Below are 12,190 nucleotides of genomic sequence, written 5' to 3'. Positions count from 1 at the left end.
CCGTGGGGAATCACCGTTTATGTTTCAAAAAAAAAAGTAAAGCCTAAAACTCTTAAGAAGCAAATGGGAAAAGTCGAGGATCCCCTATTGGGGATTAACGGGGCGGGTCCGGGGATCCTCACAAGACAGGGATACCTTTCCCCATCCCCACCACGGAGGAAAAATTACATCCCCGTCCCATGGGGATCCTTATCGGAGATTTCCGTCCCATAGGGATCCTTATTGGGGATTCCCGTCCCCGACAGGATGGGTCACCTCTTATTCCTAAGAAAACATGGGTAAAATGCTTTATTTTTCCTCTAAAAGTTACCTCGATAAACCAACTATGGATCCTTAGCTCCTCGACACGATGAAGTTGCTGCAGAAGGTGTTTAACCAAACTTTTATGAATTCTTTACTGCTTTCATCATACGACTTCTCCCAATCGTAATGATAAAAAGCAATAGTAGCACAAAGTGAAGATGACAACTTCAGTAATTTAGCAGTTTTAACATTAGAACGATTGACAAGGTTCATAATCTTAAGCTTCGAACATGAAATTTCAATATAAAAAACGTTGTAAAGAAATCTCAAGTCCAATATGTTCAGGTAATTGGAAGTAATAACCAACCTTTTTAACTGAAAACATTTCCATAATTTTATGCATCTGAGCAGCGGACTGCCAGATAGAATATGTTCCATCGCTTGATCAGTCAATTTGCAATATGACATATTCAATGATGTGAGACATCCCCAGTTAACCATTCCATTAGGCATAAAAGTACAATTAACGGTTCTTAAATTAACCAGTGAAGAATTGTTGAAAACGAATTCCGGCAACATGTATTCTTGATTGGTGGAACCCAAATTTAACTTCCGGACTTTCGAAGCAAATTGAGGATCATTCTTATCGGGATACTCATATATGAGGTGGAATTTCTTGATCTTCGAACAGTCATGGAGAATTATGGTATTGTCAATCAATTTAATGAAGTTTTCATGAGACATACCAATGGAATCGAAGATGAGAGTCGAAACTCCAGTCCATTGATTCTTCCACCTTTTCGATAAAATACTAGTCCGGATAGCTTGTTTGGTTGATGACAAAAATGAGAGAATATAGTGAATGATGTGATCTGGTAAAGCACTGATTCGGTCTTCTTCCGCTTCCAACTTCAACCTTTTGCTCTCCATATACTGAATCTGCAGTGGAAGAATACTAACAATAAGATCAAATCTTATATACGACTCCACTACATTTAACACAATGAGATCAAATCATCTATGTTGCCAGTACACGAATCCGACACCAATACGGACACATGAAACGCCATTTCTATAAAACACAAGACACGGAAACGGCTAAATATTCAAAATATTAAGGCACATTTATAAATATTATAAATATATTTTTATATTTGAATTTTTGTAATATAACTGTTTGGCTCTTTCGTGGGAAATTGCAGGCGTGCCAGATAATTATAGTATTATCAAACTATGGAATGAAATTTAGTGCGCTTTCTAACTTCTAATTATCAAAACGATTGTATGGAATAAAAGAGACCGTAAAATTCCAAAGATTCGATTATCAAAACGATACCGACCTTACAGAAACGATTGAACAATAAATAAAATAAAAATGTATTGGAAAATGAATGAACTTTAGATCTGAAAATTGAAACTAAGGGAACAACTGAGAATTCTAAAGATGCTGAAATCTAAGGATAATTTGCTAGAGTTTTTGCTTGGGTTTATTGAGTTGTTGAGTTGGTTGGTTGGGCTTTGTTCATCGTGATTCTTTCCTTTTATAGATGTTGGGGGTAACTTCCTGCTTCTTTCCACTAATCCACGTTCTCCACCATGTTGAGTAACCGCTCCACTTTGACTTCCAAGATAACATTGTGCTTTCTAACTTTCCTGCATTCTAATTGGCTCACAAAAATACGCGTTAAAATATTATCCGGCTTTCTGATAATCCATTTGATTTACCTTAGGTTCCCCTTGAGGTTCATCCTAGAAAATAGTTTTCCCCCCGTATTGTCTATTGGAAAATCTATTTAGATGTAAGTTAGGCCAATTAATATATTAAAAAATAATTAAAAGCCAAAAATTATTTATGGTACAAACAATTGCCCCCCATAAACATGGATTTGAGAGACGAAAATTTATATTTGGATCCCTCGACAAAGATCTTTTAGACTTCGAAAAATTCAAAAAATGCAACAACAAAAATAGAAATAAAAATAAAGCCTTTTTTTCAAAATAAACAACTAGAATTTTAGTTGTCCTGGAAATAATTACCAAAATATAAATACAATAACCCATTAAAATAAATAAATAAAAATAAACTAATTGTCACATAAAATGAATTCAAATTCAGATCCAATCCTAAAAAACTGAAACAGAATGACTTTCAATGGAATTGAATCTTTTGAGACCCGAATTAATCATAAAAAATAAAATAAATAACTAAACTTAAATTAACAACTGAAACCAAATGAAAGATAAACTCAAATAAGTAATTAGAAACGATATAATACTAGGACACCTAGTGATTGAATTGATTCTATGATTAGATTTATGAAAAGAAAAGTGCCGGTGGAAAACAGACTTCTAGTTAGGAAAGAATTGAAAAAACAAATAAAGACTTAATTTGTTTCGGAAAAAAAGTAACAATATTGAAAGATTGATAAAGGCACTAATCCAACCCTGATGCTTTACATATAAAAAATAAGCCTAGAAAACTCACCTGCTTTGTGCCGCCAATTCTTCTCTTCTTTCACAGCTCTTCATCACTCAAAGACCAATCAGATTCCACTCTATGCATTAGGGACCTTGCTGATTAACTGTACCGCTAATCTTTCTCCTCTTGTCAAGCTCTTCATCACTCAAAGGCCAATCAGATTCCATCCGATGTATTGAAGATATTGATGATTAATTCTTTGAGGAAATATGCTATGAAAGGTTTTGATGATTAATCTCAACAATCGACATCTCTGTTTGGCATGTGGTTTGAACATTTGGTCGATTCTACTGATTTCTCCATACTTCATCAACTAGTGATAATTTCGACATTGTTCTTCTTCTTCTTCTTCTTTTTTTGTTTTGTTTTACAGACTCTTCCCTCTGATATCAGTTCCTGTTGTGATGAACGCTTACCGGTAGCAAGGATTAAAGGCCGGATCAATCATTGATCGGTTTCCTTTAATCAGAGTGCTATCAAGTTCTTCGTGATTGCTCTACCAACCCTTTGCTCGCTTGTACCTTTGTTAGAAGTCTCTGAGAATAAGTGCACAACCGATTCCTCTTTTGACGAAGGATTTGAAGGCCTCAAGGATTAAAGGCCAGATCAATCATTGATCGGTTTCCTTTAATCAAGGTGTTACCAAACTTGAGATTGAGTCACAGCTGAAGTGCAACTCCTTTACTCAAAATCACCACCAAGATGTCTTCCAAAGGTAAACTTACCATCAAACTTGTGAATAAAAATTAATGGACTTCAAATGTGTTTGATGATTGATATTTGGTGAATGGATGACAATCGTGAAAGAGCAATTTTGTGTTGACATGATTTTTGGGACTTTAAAATTTAAGGGGAAATGCTGCCGAAATTTTAAAAAATTTAATTTTTACCTTTAATTTGGCAGAAACCCCTTTTATCAAGAAACCAACTGCTCCACCTCTAAGAAAGTCACATCCAAATCCTCTTGGAAAAAGTGCTGGTGAACTCGAAAAAGCACATCAACCTGCCGCCATCAAGATCAATTTTAATGATGATGAACCATATGCTCTTTTGCCGGCTGGTCGAGACAAACCTTCTCAAGTGCCTTTTCCATTATCTCACGAGGGAGAACTTCTTTTTATGAAACCTGATCTTCTCATCGGTCGACATGTTAAATGCAAAAGTTGGCCCCGTCTTGCTAGTGAAAAAAGCCACAAAAGCATGGTCCACCTGGGTGAATCAATTGAATCCAACATATGAGCGAAAATGGTGCAATTTGGAATCAATGAGTTGATTAAAATGTCCTAGATAGAGCTTCCAGCAAACAAGAATCTATTGTATGCAGCTTTGGGTTTCTGGTCATGTAACTGTAATGCTTTTCTATTTCCAGTTGTACCGTTGACTATTACCTTGAGGGTGCGCTGACAGGTTTGCCAGTGGTTGGTCTTGAGATACCTTCCTTAGTTCAACATGAGCTTCCAGAATATTTCAAAACTCACAGATCTGTGGATTCGGTGGTGATGATCGAATATATGGCTAATCATCCTCCAAGGAATAAGCGAACAGATTGCATATGAGCTTGCAAATGGGAAAAAATCGGCTTTAGGATCCATGTTGTTGGGTGCCACTTATCATCATATTGCCCACACGGTCTCTACTGAACCTTTCACCCGCCTTGGTGGAAACCTCTGGATCGTTCAATTGTGGCTTCTTGTTTACTTTCCTCAACTTAAAAGTTCTCTTTTAGACACATCTATGCCCATTGGTCGGTCTTTGATGAGCTGTAGAACCAAAATGACCCCGACCAGAAAGTTCTTCAAGTTTTTCTCTTGTTTAAAAGATAAGCCTCCGTTGAGGTTCACTTATTGTTTCTCTAGACTACTAGAATCTGGAAGAATAATGAAAGCTTCTACAATCAACTTGGATGAGACATATGCAATGTGGAGGTCATTCTTATCGACTCGTTTCCTTCATGTCGGTGCTACCTTCAAGCCAAATAACACAGGGATGGGTGCCTGTTTTATTTGTATTGGCCAGCATTGTGTGCACGTCAATTTGGACTTACTCAGGTTATTCCAACTTCTCCTTCGTTCCCTTTGGGCGAACGTTACAAAGCATCTGAAACTCGCGTACGTCAGCTTCTCAAGGATGGTTTTCATTTCAAATTGACAAAAGTGGGCAAGATCTCTTCGATTGTTACTACTGAGTTTGATAAGTGGTGGTCTTTGCGCCTTCCTTACCTTTAACAACAAATGGAAGCATCAGGTATATTCCTTGATCTACTTCTTTCTACTTCCTCTCATCTCTGATTGAAACAGCCCATTCACACATATTTCATGCAAGGAAGGTGGTTGATGAGGAAGAAGTCAATGGAGACGAAGATAGCGATGTTGTTGAAGCTGATGTTGCTCCTGATGAATCTGAATCTGCTGACCTCGATGACTTCCCTGAAGCAGATTTTGCTTTCCTTGATCAAGTTAACTTTGAAGATTTAGATTTAGATTCAGATGAGAGACTCTTAGAAGATGATTCTCCTCCTTTAAAAAGGCAAAGAATGGGCAAGTCCCCTGATATTCCGGCTGACACCGTTGACCTAGGTGATGAAGGCACTCATGCAGAGCATGATGGCGTACTCTTTGTAGCACAAGTTGATTGTACGTCGCCATTAGTAGGTGAGATTCTTGCTTCAACCGTGGTCAATATCCCTTAATCTCAATCTTCATCTGATCTAGCCATCATAGACCATGTAGGGGAACTTCCATCAAAGAATGATGCTCACATTGTTTCTAGATCTGAGGTAAATGAAACCAACTTCCAACTTCGGGATTTTTTTTCTAATAGATTTCTTTACTTTTGATCAGGCACTCCTAGATAGAATTGCCGGAGTGAAAGCTTCTCCCCTTGAGGATCCTTCTTGGAACATCGACTTCTCCTTTCTTGAGGATGACCCTCATAGTGATGCGCCTGATAAAGACCATACTTCTGCCTCTAAGAATATGATACGATCGATACTTGATCTTGATATATCCTCAATTTCTGCTCAACATTTGACGATGCTCTTTTCGACTATTGATGATCTTATTCACCGCTCCTCTTCTGCTGAGTTTAAGAAACACCTGACTAAATTCAAGACTCAAGTTCACTCATGTCATTCTGATTACTCTGCTGTGGAACCTCAGTTGGTCCTTTTAAGTGACAAGTTAGATTCGTATGCCTCCGATCACCTCCTTTACCAGAAGTTGTGTGAAAGTAACTCTATTGCTGACCAAGAAGTTGAGTCTTCCATTGAATTGATCGATCAAAGGTATAAAAAGATGGAAGAAATCAAAAAACTGTTAAAGACAATTGACGATGAACTGATGAGCTTGATAGTCCAAGGTGAAAAGTTGCGCCAACTCCAGAAAGATAGGTGGGAGAGCAAGGGACTCATGGCAAACTCTTTAAGATCAAACTATGACCAAGCTAAAGCATGGGCTGCCGAACATCCAAAACTTCAATCTGCTTCCCGGGTTTGTTGGGAAGATCTGAAGACCATAGATTTAGAGGATGTTTGATTTGATTCCCTTCTAGATAGATTTCTTTGTTAAACATATTTGATAGACATGGAATGATGAATAAATTGCGGCCTTGCGGCCTGCTATTATTTTATTGCAAACAGAATAGCGGCTATAAGCCAGCTTTACAATTTTCAAATTGAAATTGCTTTGCATTACATCAAATACATATTGCTTATATTCTATGGCTGAAGCTCCCTCAGTTCCCAAAGGGTGGGATAGAATTTCTTGAGGTACTTTCCATTAATGAACCTCTTATGTGGTTCCCCTTGCAAGCTAGCTAACCAATAAGAGTTTCCTTTTAGAACTTGGAAGACTTTGAATGGTCCTTCCCAATTTGGAGACCATTTTCCATATGCTCTATCTTTACTCCCGACTGGTAAGATGAGTTTCCAAACCATATCTCCTTCTTCAAAGGTCTTTTTCTTCACTATCTTATTGTATGCTTTGGTTACTTTTTTTCTGGGCGATCATTCGATCAAGTGCTTGCATTCTAGCTTCATCAGATTCTTCAAGTTCCATCATCATAGCTTTTATGTATTCTGCTGGAGTGAGTTCATTTTGTCTGGCTACTCTGAGGGACGGCACTACTACCTCCATAGGAAGCACGACATCATGTCCATATGTTAATGAGAAAGGACTAACACCTGTGGCACTCCTTTTTGATATTCTGTATGCCCATAAAGTTTCTGAAAGTAAGACGTGCCATTCCCTAGGGTTATCTTCGATCATCTTTTCAAGAATGTTGATGAGAACTTTATTGGAGGCCTCAGCTTGACCATTAGTTTGTGGATAATGAGGAGTAGAGTGCAACAACTTGATTCCATAATCTTCCATGAAGTCCTTCATCTCTTCTCCGATGAACATGGTGTTGAAACACCTTTCCACATGATTTTGATTTGACAAAATGATTTAAGTTAAATCCATGATTAAGAGGCAATTAAATTTAAGTGCTTTGATTTAATTGTACTAATATGTTTGTTCAATGTTGAGTATAAGTATAAATGAAAACAGAAATAAAAAGTAAGACAGGACGAAGTCAGCATGAGAACACAGCACAAGCTAAGTGGAGTGCAACTCAGCATAATATTAAGAAAAGTCATCTTTAGAACAAACGCTTGAAGATGGAGCTGACCAAAGAAGCTGAGTGGAACGCAACTCAATATCAAAGAAGAGAAGTCTTCCTCTAAACTAATGCTTGCAGACGAAGTTGATCACAGAGGCTGAGTAAGAATATGACTAAGAAACAAAGAACAAAAGCAAAGTGAAGCTGAGTGTTCGTCAGGACAGCGCGATTGATCCGTTTGCTAGAAGACAAGATCCGACAACTGTCTGCACCAATAACAGAAGCTTTGGAATTACGCACAGAGTCAATTTCGAGATGCATGGGTCAACTGTCCGTTAGCTAAAAGACGAACTGGCGCTAGAAGACGAACCTGCCGGAAGAAGACAAGCCTGACGCCTGCTAATTTCAAACGACAGGATTGGCCTGCAAATCTGAAGCTGACCAGAACAATGACGCAAGAAAGAGCCGTTTGAATTCAACGGATAGATCCAGATTCAAATGATTGAGACTTCAAATTTCAACTATAAAAGGACAAGTTCATTCTTGGATCCTTTGCCGATTGTCGAAATACAAAAGGAGAAAAAGAGCATACATACAAAGCACATTCAAACAAGAAAAAGATCTTACACCAAATTTTCATTTCTGTGTAAAAGCTAGATTGATTTTGTAATCATCTAAAGTGTTCTTCATCTAGAAAGAACAAATTTGTATCAACTGTAAAGTTTGAGGGAGTGGTGCTGAGTACTCGGTTTTAGTACTCAGCGGTAGAGAAATCTAGGTGTTTGGTTATTGTTAAGCCCAAAATATACCTAAAATATCATATATAAATACGTTAAATTTACATTAAAATCATGCTAATTATATTCATTTGGAATACTTTTACGTCTTTATTTACTTCTTTGATGCAAGGTACCTAAATATTTGGTAAAATCCAAATAGGAGCGAAAATGGAGCTAAAACGAAGCTAAAATGGAGGAAAAACCTTAAAAACGTATCGAGAATGCATATCAGCCAGAAGAACGCTCGAGGAGGACGAAAAATAGTCGAACGCCAGGGAGGAAAACTCTCTGTCGCGACTGAGATTCTCAAAATCTCAGTCGCGACTCACGGAGGCCAGACCGGGGGAAAACAACGTATTCAAGCTCGCCCCTATACCCCCTGTCGCGACTGAGATTTTCAGAATCTCAGTCACGACAGCAAGTCTTCCTGCACACAAAACACATGTTTAATTCAGAAAAACGCGTCTGTTCGTTCGGATAAAAGCAACCCTTCACCAGCGGACACGACCTGTCATTTACAACCCTTCACCAACTATAAATAAGTGATCCATTTCAGAAATCAAGGTTGGTTAAGTTGGAAAAGTTAGAGAAATTAGAGAAGAAAGTTGTTATGTTGAGTTTCTGATTCAGAAAAGAATCAGAAAGTTAGATTTCATTTCTGTAAGCAATCGTGTTGTACACGAATTGTATTTAGATTAGTTATAAACACAGTATTAGTTTAGTTTTCATTCTGATAGTGGACGGGACCAGTCTCTATTCCAAAGATCCAGCGAGAAGAATTGACGGCTGAAGCTCATATGGTTTGACGAGCCTACGAAGTTTGAGAGAAAGATTGACGACTCGGATCTCAAAGTCTTCGTTACAATGCTATCCAAGTTTCTACTTCTCTGTTAACTTGTGAAAATTCACATTTCAATTAATGATATACTTATTTATTCAATATATTCTTACTGTTGTTATTTTGATATTGTTCTGACAAAATGATTTTCAAAATGATATATTGGTGTTTTTATTAAAACGTTCTATTCCATCTTATTCTTATAAGAACTTTGTTGAACACTTAACAAATTTAGTTTTTATGGATGACATGATCGCTGATCGCGGCTTATCAAAAGTAAAACACTAGTTTGATTAAGGTAGGAATCGTCTCTACGCCAGAGGGATTTCTATGGTTCGAAGCCATTTAATTGAGTAAATTATTATATTGTTACATGTCCATAATCTCACAAAGTTAAAGTTGTTTACTTTGCTTTATGAAAATAAGATCTATTTCATTCCGATTACGGAAGTATCTGTTTTGTAATCAAAATTCCAAACGGAATTGTTCTCTAAACTCGATATAATCTTTCTATCTAATCCTAATTTACCAAAACCTATTCCATCAACTAAACGTATTTCTTTTATTAAACCTAAACACGTGATTAAACCGAATTAAATAAAGTTTTAGTTAAAAAGCGTTCCCTGTGGGTTCGATATCTTTTATTACTACAAGCGTATACCGTGCACTTGCGGAAATCGCTCAACAAGTTTTTGCACTTAGTAGGAGTTGAGTAGATGAATAGAGGAAGGTACTCTTGCATATTCAACTGCCTTGTAAACGGTTTGTGCTCTGCCTTTAAAGAGCTCAGTATTGGATTGAAAAAGCCTGGAGGGACTCTGGGGACTGGACGTAGGCGGAGAGGCCGAACCAGGATAAGTCTGCTGAGTAATTTCTAACTCTCTCTCAATATATATGTATGTGTTGCTTGATTAAATTGCTCAGGATATAAATTGTAAAAGCCGACACTGAGTAATCTTGGTGCTGAGTTGGAAGCTGACCTCAAGTGTTAATTCTCAACTCACAAGTAAAACAGTTCTAGTCAGCATCTGACTAAAGCTGTCTTACATCTCTCGGCCGTGCTGACCTAAACTAAGTTAAGTAATTTAAATAATTGATTAAGTCAGCATAATTAAGCGAAAAAGTTACATTAGTTCCTAACACCCCCTTGGAACTAATCACACGGGACCAACAAGTGGTATCAGAGCACAGTAGCTCACTACTCAAAGATATAACTATCTTGAGCTGATCCCGATAAATGGCTGAGAACAGTACTCGTTTCCTTCCAGGAAATCAAACAACACAGATACTCCCTGAGGGATTATCAATTAGTCGGCCACCCTTGTTTTTCGGATCAAATTATACATTTTGGAAAAACAGGATGAAGAACTTTATTCAAGCTACAAACATGAGTGTGTGGCTTGCAATAGTTCAAGGCCCATATGTGCCTTACAAAACAGTAGACAACGAAAAAGTTGTCAAAAGTGAAACTGAGTGGTCAGAAGATGACCTTAGAAAATTACAAAATAATGCTTCAGCTATTAATATGCTTCACTGTATGCTAGATGCTGCAGAGTACAATAAGATTTCAGGTTGCAAGTCAGCACAGGAAATATGGAAAAAGCTGGAAGTGACCTATGAAGGTACAAGCAAGGTCAAGGAATCAAAGGTGAACCAACATATGAGATTATACGAGCTGTTCGAGATGAACGACAATGAAGACATCTCTGAAATGAACGCTAGATTCACCAACATTATAAATGAGCTGAAGAGACTCGGTAAGAACTTCACTGAAGAAGAGCAGGTGAAGAAAATCTTGAGAAGTCTGCCCAAGAGCTGGCAAGCTAATAAAACAGTTGTGGAGGAAGCTCAGGACCTGACCACGTATAAATACGATGAGCTGATCGGATCTCTGCTGACTCATGAGATCTCTATGAAAAACTTTGAAGCTAAAGAAAAGTCAGAGGACAAGAAACAAAAATCACTTGTCATGAAAGCTGACTCATCAGATGATGAGTAAATGGCCATGTTCACAAGAAAAATGAAGAAGCTGTTCAGAAAGAATGACAAGAAGAGCAAAAGTCCATTCAGAAGAAGTGATAAGTACAAAGCTGAGTCCAGCGACAAATACAAGAAGGACAGCTCCAAGCCTGTCACGTGTTTTGAATGCCACCAAACTGGGCACATTAAATCAATATGTCCAAATCTAAAGAAAGACAAGAAAGGTAGCAAAAAGGCTATGGTGGCAACGTGGAGCGATAGTGATGAGTCAACCTCATCAGAAGCTGATGCAAATGATACAGCAAATATATGCTTCATGGCCGATGACGCTGCTGACCACTGCCAATCTGAGCATGCTGACCTCTCAGATGACACTGACCAAGAGGACCACTCCAATGAGGTAACATCCCTTCTCTTTCTTAGAAATGAAATGGTTAACGCCCTGAGTGATCTATATACACTGACTAAAAAGTGTAACAAGAAAATAAAGGCACTCATCAGGCGATGTGATGAGATTGAAGAGGTCAAACTGAGTGACCTCCGATATCTTCTCCAAAACAACACCAGGCAAGATGAAAATCTAAAATTCATGCATGGTTTTGTCTCGGAAGTCCAAACTGAGTCAAAGAAGCTTAGAAAGGACATCACAACCATACAGAACCAGCTGAGTAAATCGGCTAAGAAAGGGTTCTATCCCAATGCTGAGTATCAAGGTATTGGTCAGCATAGACGGTTCACTCAGTGTGACTGTTTTGGGAAAAGAGGACACACCATAGATGTGTGTTGGCATACTCAGTGGAATGTCTAATGTGACTTCTGCGGAAAGAGAGACCATACCACTAAGGTATGTTGGCATGCTCAGCACAATCGTGCTGACCAGAAACAAAATCACTCTCGAAGGGTGACTTATTGTGACTTCTGTGGTAAAGCTGGCCACACAATAAATATATGTCGTCACAAATTAAAACATGATGTAGCACCTGTATATGCTAACCAACGAGGACCCAAAAAGAATTGGGTACCTAAAGATGAATGATTCAAAATGCAGGTGAGCCTGAGGTGAGTGGAGAAGTCAAAACTTTGGTATATTGACAGCGCATGCTCGAGGCACATGACTGGTGATGAAACTCAATTCATCACACTTGAGCGTAAACGAGGTGGAAGTGTAAGCTTCGGAGATAATAAAAAGGGTAAGATAGTCGGTTCAGGTACTATCGGAGGTAACCCTACTATTGAGTCAGTCTCTTTAGTCAGGGGTCTCAAATATAACCT

This window comes from Euphorbia lathyris, chromosome 4 (assembly GCF_963576675.1).
Source record: "Euphorbia lathyris chromosome 4, ddEupLath1.1, whole genome shotgun sequence".
Lineage (NCBI taxonomy): Eukaryota > Viridiplantae > Streptophyta > Magnoliopsida > Malpighiales > Euphorbiaceae > Euphorbia > Euphorbia lathyris.
This window is presented reverse-complemented; position numbering follows the sequence as displayed.